Source organism: Oryx dammah, unplaced genomic scaffold (assembly GCF_014754425.2).
Source record: "Oryx dammah isolate SB20612 unplaced genomic scaffold, SCBI_Odam_1.1 HiC_scaffold_17, whole genome shotgun sequence".
Lineage (NCBI taxonomy): Eukaryota > Metazoa > Chordata > Mammalia > Artiodactyla > Bovidae > Oryx > Oryx dammah.
The window spans coordinates 70,663,412-70,670,807 of record NW_024070201.1 but is presented as its reverse complement, the minus strand read 5'-3'; the positions used below and the strand labels follow the sequence as shown (position 1 = coordinate 70,670,807).

The following is a 7,396-nucleotide window of genomic DNA, read 5'->3' as shown; positions in this document are numbered from 1 at the left end:
TTCCAATTAAATGCATTTTAGTCTGATTTTATGTTTTTATGTTTCCTCACAGCTCATCAATACACTGTTCATTAATTTTCAGTATTTTTCCTTCTGTGTTTTATTTTGTATTCTTTCAATTGTTGTGTCTTCAAGAGCACTAATCATTCTTCTACACTTTTTTAATCTGTTAATTCTATCAATTGAATTTGTTATTTGAGATATTGAATTTTTCATCTCTGAATGATTAATTTTTTGTGCTCGCTTCAGCAGCACATATACTAAAATTGGAATGATACAGAGAAGATTAGCATGGCCCCTGTGCAAGGATGACACGTAAATGATTAATTTTTTATATGCTGTATCTTACCATGCTTACTTTACTCAATCTTCTAGAACATTTGAAGTATATTTATAATAGTTGCTTTGTTGTCATTGTCTGCTAATTCAATCCTCTTTGTCATTTCTGGGTCTGTCTATATTGATTGATTTTTCTTTCATTATGATTTAATATTTTCCTGCTTTGTTGAATATCTGGTCATTTTTTAATGGATACCAGGCATTGTAAATTTTGCTTTGTAAGATGATGGAGTTTAATGTTGTCTTAAGTATTTTGCTTTTTTATGGAATGAGAAATTAAGTCACTTGGAAACAGTTTGGTCCATTTAAACTGTTAGGCAGTTTCTCCATGGCTAATTGGGTTTCCCTGGTAGCTCAGTGGTAAAGAATCTGTCTGCCAGTGCAAGAGACATGGATTTGATCCCTAGGTCAGGAAGATCCCCTGGAGAAGGAAATGGCAACCCACTCCAGTATTCTTGCCTAGTAAATCCCATGGACAGAGTAGTCTGGTAGGCTGCGGTGCATGGGACTGCAAAAAGTTGGACACGCTGCTGCTGCTGCTAAGTCGTTTCAGGCGTGTCCGACTCTGTGTGACCCCATAGACAGCAGCCCGGACATGGCTTAGTGACTAAACAACAAGAACCATGGCTAATTTGGCCCTATCTTGAAGTAATACTCTTCTGAGGACTCTACTTGACGCTCCATGTCTTAGGAAGTGGGAATACAAACTATTCTTATCCCTGTGTGAGCTCCAAAAACGATTACATCTGATCCTTCTGATGATTCTTTCCCATGCCTTGCATAGAATTTCGCATGCTTTTTCTAGTCATTTCACAGAAGAAAACTCATTAGGTACTCTTTGCAAGTCTCTGGAGTTTTCTTCGTGCAGCTTTGTTATTTGTTTTCCTGACTTTTGTCTTTTCAATTCTAGCCACCAAAACATATATATGAATATATATATATATATATATATATATATATATATATATTCTAATTACCACATACCTCTTGAATTCTGAACTTTTAAACTCAGGAGGTTTGCCAGACTTTGCTAATACCATTCGATCAACTGGGGCTATTATAGATGCTTTACATGAAATGTTTGTATGTTGAAACTGTAGTGCTTAATGTGGCAGTATTTGGAGATGGAGTCTTTGGAAGGTATTTAGGTTTAGATGAGGTCAGGAGAGTAGAGCTCCCTTGATGGTATTAGTGACCTTATTGAGAAGAGGAAGAGATAGAGCTCTCTCTCCCTCTGTCTGCCATGTGAGAGCATAGCATGAAAGTGACTGTCTGCAAGCCAGGAAAGAGGGCTCTTATCAGAACTCAACCATGCTGGGACCCTGATCTGAGACTTCCAACCTCCACAACTGTGAGAAATACATTTCTGTCCCTTAAATCACTCAATCTGTGGTATTTTGTTATAGCAGCTCAAGCTGACTAATACAGTTGGTCTTGCCTTATTTTCCTTTTTTTGGGGGGGGAACAATGGCCATCTTACCTATTTTCCAATGTATAAAAAATATTTTTTTCTGTATTTTGTGTATTTTTAAAATTGTTTTAAGACAGGAAGATAAATATGTTCCCAGTTACTCCTTCATGGATGGATGCAGACATCTCTTTCAATTATATTTTTGCTGAGCAAATGCAAATTCATTGTAATAAAAACTTGTGTTGAACTATGATCTACAGAAACCTGATATTAATTATGAAGAAATCTAAGATATTATAAGCTTTCAGATCTGACATCTTTTTCTCTTCCTCAACTTATATTGATTTGAATGGCATGAGGTTTAAAAAAATTAATATCAGTTAATGGAATTAATATTATTCTTGAACAAAATTCATTCTTCCTCCTATTTGGTATGCAAATTGAAGATTTTTGAAAATTCCTGAAACACCGAGGGGTCTTGTTATGACCTATGCAAAAATTAGAGAACAGCAAAATATTGTTTAATTCCCATGGCATGAAAGATACCATGAAGTCAGTACATTCCTTTAACATTTTGGTAAATAGATTCATTTGTTATTTTGTTGCTCATTGGATCCTAGAGATCAGAGTTTTACCAGAAAATAAGTCCCAGATAGGCGTAATTTTAATCATAAATAATACATTCCCAGGCCAAACAATAATGACTGTACCATTTTCTGCAATTTAAAATTATCCCTATCTCTTTTCTTTTCTCTGATAGTACAAAAGCAAGTATTGTGTTTTATCAAGTTTTCTTTAAGCAAAGGTTCAAGCATCAGAAATAAGGCCATCAGTACGATCCTTCCAGGACAGATTGGAGAAGACAGAAAAAAAAATGAGAAGGTTTTCCCTGAAATTGCATTTTCGTTTTTCACTTGGAGAGAAAACATCTTTTAGACATTGCTTTAGATCTCTGAGAATGATTGTGTATTAGGTCTTCAATGTGTTTTTTAAAACTCCCCTGAAGGGGTTTGGGTGAAAGTAAGCAATCTGATAGAATTCTTATGCATTCACATCCCAGATTTTGCCTAACTTGAGAAGGCTGGCTTTCTGACACCTTTCACAACTCTTAAAACAACTTACGATCTGAGAGATGATGAAAAGAAGCAACTGTGCAGACAGAGGCTTTGGGCTTCAGGCGTTGGCTAGCTGCTTTCAGTGTCCTCTTTCAGTTTTGCCACCTTTCAGGGTTTTGTTTGGTATTCGATACAGCTTTTCAGAGACTTAATAGCCTTTCAGTAACCAGTGTAAGAAAAGGAACTGTGGCCAGGATTGACTGTGTTTGTGCTGGCTGGACTCAAAGGCACATGAAACCTCCTGCCTTACCTAGCACTTTAACCCTTTGTAGTAAAAATACCATGACCTCTTGTGACAAATCAAACTAACCTATATAACCAGTTCTAGATAAAGGGAGACAGATGTGTTTGTAGCCCATTGTGACCATTGTCACATTTCTTTTTGAACGTTGGTATTTGGAGAAAGTTGAGAGAATCCAGAGGAATTGGAAATCACAGTGTCATAAATTCAAAAGGAACTACCACTTTGATGTTTTAATTTCATCCCTCTCTGAGTTCCAGGGTTCTTGATCTAGACCTCATTTAGCCACATTAATACTTTTCCCTTTTCTCCAGTCCTCATGGATATAACAGCCTTGCTTTCTAACAGCTCTCCCAACATTTTTTTCCCCCCAATCTCACTAGGAACACCAAATGATAAATTGAGAGAGGCTAGCTAAGTTTTCTCTTCCTTTCTTTGGTGGGAAATGAAATGTCAGCTACCTCGGACAGATTTTGGTAATAGTTTTTCATATGCCTTAAGGAAATGGCAACCCACTCCAGTACTCTTGCCTGGAAAATCCCATGGATGGAGGAGCCGGGTAGGCTATAGTCTATGGGGTCACAAAGAGTCGGACACGACTGAGCGACTTCACTCACTTATCTATTTGACATATTGAGATTTGATGGTTTGTTCTGATGTACCTGATTTGACAAATGCATGTTGCTGTGATAAATACTGGGCAATATGTGAGCATATGACTTATGCTGAATAGCATTCCTTTGTCAGTGATAATTCCATATGGTACCCAGTGGCATCAAATTCATATACGCTGGTCCACAGTGTCTAATTTCTATCAAAACCCACAAGGATATCTTAAAATGAAGGAAAGCCTGCATTAACAGGGCAGAAAATATTGTGTGGAAAAAGGAGACAAATCTTTTAGTGATTATGCTGTAATTCACACTTCTTATGAGTAGGTTCCTGAGTTCAGTAAGTATGGCAATGTATGGGTATTTGACTTCTTGAAGAGTGCAAATTAATAGCCATACAGGGTACGTGGAAAACATTAAAACTCAGCAACATGAAGGAGATTAAAATATAGCATTAAAACAGGCGAATAATCCTGTTTTAGAAAGTAATCATTGTAGAAGACAGAAATAAACAATGTGAATTTGCACAGGGGCCTGTTAATGTCCCCACTAAAAAAAGACCCTGTTGACCTTTTGGAAAAGTTTTCCTGATGAATGATTAACCATTTGGCATCACAAACGTGAATACATGCTCAAGAATTTTTGTTGGGATCAAGAATGTACACACATTACTACTTAGGTAAATGAGAGCATTTAGTTTTCTTGATTTTGTAAAATGAAATAAATCTCTCCTATGGGAGCCTATTTCACTGGGTAGCAGGGTGCTTGTGTTTATGTGTGTAGGGGTTTAGAGGGCTATATATTTATTAGAGAGCTTGAGAGAAAATCTGAAATCTACCAGTTAGTGATATTATTTCAATCTCTTCCAATTTAAATGTCCCTTTTGGATTTTTTATTATGTTGGCTATACTCACTCCTTCAAATTTCCTTTCTCTTTTGCTGCTTTCCTCCAGGTTGCTATCTGCAAACTGAAAGGAGGTCTAGGTTACTCTGTGCTATTAGACAAAAGAGTGGTCTGATGTCTATCAGTCATCCCATGACTTCTTACCGATTTTGGCTTTGTTTTTGTTCCAGTCTCCTGCTGATCTTGTCTAGCCTTTGGAGACACAGTGATGCATCTGAATGGGGCCTGTGGTTGCAACCATTTGCCTCCATTTACAGTGAGACTGCTCACTGTGGACTCTGTTCCAGCCCCAGGCCTTTGCGCACCTCTTCTGCTTCTCTCTGTTTCCTCAGTGGGACTTAAGACCCTTTCTGGATCATCCTCATTTTATACAGGGGCTTAGAAATCCAAGGGTGCTATTTCAAACTCATATGCTCAGCATACTATGTCAGTCTTCAGTGAACTATGTTTTGCAGCGTATTGAACATAATTGAAGTTTCTAGAGTCTGAAAACCTCCTCTGAGCGGAACTGGTGAATCCTGCCTTCTCCCAGGGCTGAGGGTATCCTACAGCTGCTGTGGTACTTCCATCCCTTTCTCCCTATGGCTCCATTCTAATGAGAGGACTAGGAGGACCTGTGCCTGTGACCTCTTTACTCTCCCTCTCTCTTCCCATTTCTCCAAGGCCAATGAGATGGTTTTTCTTCTTCTTTCTCTCTGGCTAAGACTTCTGTGTCTTCTGCTTCCGCCTAGGTCCTACTTTGCCTAGGTCCTCAGTGGTAAAGGGATCTTGGAACTGCTGCCTTCCTAATAGAGGAAGATTTAAAAATAATATCCCTGTTACTCATGGGATGTGTGGCTTAGGAGAACAAAAAGTCTAGATTAACAGTCCTTTCTGAAACAAGGCAGAGAAAAAGTAAATAAGTATCTGGCCAATACAGGACTCTTTCCTACAGTATACTGGACGGGGGCATGTGGTTTGTACCTGTATCTCTCTTGTGACCAGTTCCTTGCTCCATGCCTCAGTCCATTCCAGAGTTGGACAGTTATATTTATTCTCCTGCATTCTGTGACCATAATAAGTTGTAAAGTACTTGAGAACAGAGACTTTAACTAGTTTTTCTTTGCATACTCCACAGGTCCAAAATAACGCTTCATATGTAGACTGCTATCAGTAGTCACTATTTGCCAAAATAATGGGTGAATTCTGTTGAGGCACATTCTGCCACTATAATTCTTTTTTTTTTTTAATTTATAATTCTTATCTCTTGCTCTGTTCTGCTCCTTGGTGCTACAGTATGACAGTCCTTTAGTATGATAACAAAGAAAGAAAGAAAGAAATGAAGTCGCTCAGTCGTGTCTGACTCTTTGCGACTCCATGGACTGTAGCCTACCAGGCTCCTCGGTCCATGGGATTTTCCAGGCAAGCGTACTGGAGTGGGTTGCCATTTCCTTCTCCAGAGGATCTTCCCAACCCAGGGATCGAATCCAGGTCTCCGACATTGTAGGCAGACGCTTTATGGTCTGAGCCACCAGGGAAGCCTGTAGGCAGATACTATGTTTTTTCTTTAAGCTTTTTTTGGACAGGCTCACTATTTCTATTTCTTTCAGTTGCCCTCAAGATGATTTCTACACCACTCTGGTCACTTTAATTTGAATTTTTTAAACAGAAAAGCAGAGCACAGCTCTGTGGTCATATCAAGTGGCATGGTCTATTACCATTAGAAAACATGGCAAGGAGGTTAAAAGAGAAGAGGAAAAAACTTTACATATATATTAAAGAAAAAGACTTGGAAAATAAGTTCTCTGATAAATAAAGAACAGCATGAATTTAAGGCTGAGTTTAGAATATATATTTGGAGATTAATAAAGCACTTGCTATAGCCTCTCATGAAATTATACTTGCAAATTTGAGCAAAATTGGCTTGGCTAAACACAGAATCCTATTGTCTCAAAAAAATCACTCTGGAGTCTAACAGAAGGTAATGCAAAATTTCAGGGATTTGGGATTAGGGGAAGATCCAGAAACCACTGGTAGGGTCTAAGAGAAGGTAGAGAAAGTCCTATGTACAGTTATGTGAATGTTTGGAAGGATGAAGTAAAGAGTAAGTATATGCATGTGTGTGCTTAGTCACTTCAGTCGTATCCGACTCCTTGTGACCCCAAGGACTGTAGCCCACCAGGCTCCTCTGTCCTTGGGATTTTCCAGGCAAGAATACTGGAGTGTGTTGCTATTTCCTACTCCAGCAGATCTTACTGACCCAAAGATCGAACATATATCCCTTACTTCTCCTGCATTGGTAGGTGGGTTTGTTTTTTTTTTTTTTAACCACTTGTACCACCTGGGAAGCATGGAATAATTGCTTTTTAAAAGTTCAGAGCTGCAAGCATGAGCAAACACTGAGGTAAAACAAAAAGGATGCTAATAAGACAAAAATAGTCAGCCATAAATTCAAATGCACAAAATGTCAATTCAAACTGCCACAGGGTTTTACCAAATGCTGTATTTTTCAGCACTTCTCTCTCTGGTTTGTGTGTAGTTTAATGAAATATCTGTTCAGTGAAGGATATGAGTGTTAGCGTCTAGCTCAGGCAGATCTTCAAAATGGTTTTGAAAGCAGAACCTTCAAAATGATTAAAGTCAGACACATTTTTTAAACTCACTTATAGTATCTGACCTGGTACCTCTGGTAATCTCAGAACTCTTTCTAAAAGCTGAAAGTCAACGGTAATGTTAACAATACTAACGTTTTCTTCATGATGATCTTCTTGATGTCTTCATACAGTCTCATAAAAT

At 38.2% G+C, this 7,396-nt stretch overlaps 1 non-coding gene across 1 annotated transcript; it reads left to right on the top strand.

Moving 5' to 3' along the window:
* Positions 1 to 236: 236 nt before the first annotated feature.
* LOC120877152 lies at positions 237 to 343 on the top strand. Its single transcript, XR_005724277.1, has one exon. It is a non-coding gene; the product is annotated as a U6 spliceosomal RNA (small nuclear RNA).
* Positions 344 to 7,396: the final 7,053 nt, after the last annotated feature.